Raw genomic sequence first — 1,909 nt, 5'->3', positions numbered from 1 at the left:
GTATATGCCCAGTAGGGGGATTGCTGGGTAGTATGATAGCACAATTTCCATCTGTTTTAGATATTACCAGATCTATTTCCACAGTGGCTGTACATACTTACAGGTCCACCAGCAGTAGATGAGAGTTCCTGTCTCCCCACAGCCCCTCTAACACTCATTGCTTTCTGATTGTTTGAATTGGGCTACCTTTGAGGGTGTTAGGTGGTAGCTCATTGTTTTAATTTGCATTTCTCTTATCGCTAAAGATTGGGAACATTTCCTCATGTTTATTGGCCATCTTCCTGGAAGTCCCTCCTTATAAGCTTCTAATCACATGGGCTACCGAGCACTTGAGGACGAAGGTTTGCGATTCAATTCATGGCATTTTTTATTACCTCATGTGGTAGTTACAGTTTCATATCAACTTGCTAAATAACAATGGAGTGAAGTCTAGCCTGTCAATCAGGTCACAGCTAGCTGATTCCTCCTTGTGGGCATGGGCATCTCATGAGGACTCTGGGAACTTCCTCTATGTCTCCCTGGAGACAGGACACACTCTCTGCAACACATTCCTGTTGACAAGCCGCATGCTGATGGCAGCCAGAGCCCTGGAGATGCCTCCACTGACACTGCACCCATAGGACTTTCCGCCCACTGGCCTGTGATCTTCCTGTATTCGGCATCGTTGCATGTACTGCGTGAGTCTGAAGAGGAATTCTTGGGCTAATATTGAACTTATGGACTTGATCTGGACTGGGATGTTTTATTGATGCATATTTACTCCTTGATATAAAGTTCTCTCTTACATATACATGTATGTGTCTCTAGATTATTTCTGTAGTCAACCTGGACTAATAAAGCCCATAAGCGTGTGAAAATTGGAAGTACAATGAGGAAGACCCAAGAACAATGGACGCATTTGAATGGTGGTGCTGGTGAAGACTACTGAAAGTACCGTGGACGGCTAAAAGGACACACTGATTTGTTCTGGAAGTACGTCGGAAGGCTCGCAAGACTTCATATTACATTGGACATGTTTTCAGGAGAGACCACTCCCTGGGGAAGGACATCATGTTTGGCAAAGTGGAGGGGCAGCAAAAATAAGGAAGGCCCTTGATGAGAAGGACTGACCCCATGGCTGCATCGGTGGGCTCAGGCATATTAACAATTGTTAGGCTGGCACAGGACTGTGTAGTGATTTGTTCCTTTGTGCATAGGGTCACCATGGGTCCTAACCAATTAGATGGGACCTAACAACAATGAGCACTTGAGGCGTTACTGCTAACATGACTAAGGAACTAAGCTGCATATTGCATCATTTTAATGTAACCACATGTGACTAGTGACTATCATGCTGGACTGCATATAGCTCTAGAGCACTGGTTCTCAAACTTCCTAATACACTTCATGTTGTAGTGACGCCCAACCATAAAACTATTTTCATCATTACTTCATAACTAATTTTGCTACTGTTAAGAATCATATTGTAAGTATCTGATATGCAGGATGTACTTTTATTGCTACAAATTGAACTTAAAGCATAGTGACTAATCACAAACACAATATATAATTATATATTGTAAAATATTTATTTCCAATTACAAATAAATGAAAATTTGTTTTGAAACATGGTGTAGCATGGGTAACAGTCTTCACGCCACATATGTGGGCCTATCTGCATGTTGGGAGACCTGCTAAGAGATGGATAGAGGGGCAGTGTCTCGGTTCCTAAGACCATTGGAGATGTGTTTTCCGATGGTCTTACCTGACCCCTGTGAAAGGGTCATTCGACCCCCAAAGGGGTTGGGACCCACAGGTTGAGAACCACTGCTCGAGAGTAATAACTAAGAGAAGAAAAACGCACAACCATGGTTTGCTTAATGTCTAACACATTTTATTAAAAATCGAAGAATCCAGAAAGAATCCAGAA

The sequence above is a fragment of the Tenrec ecaudatus genome, chromosome X, assembly GCF_050624435.1.
Source record: "Tenrec ecaudatus isolate mTenEca1 chromosome X, mTenEca1.hap1, whole genome shotgun sequence".
Taxonomy (NCBI): domain Eukaryota; kingdom Metazoa; phylum Chordata; class Mammalia; order Afrosoricida; family Tenrecidae; genus Tenrec; species Tenrec ecaudatus.
This window is presented reverse-complemented; position numbering follows the sequence as displayed.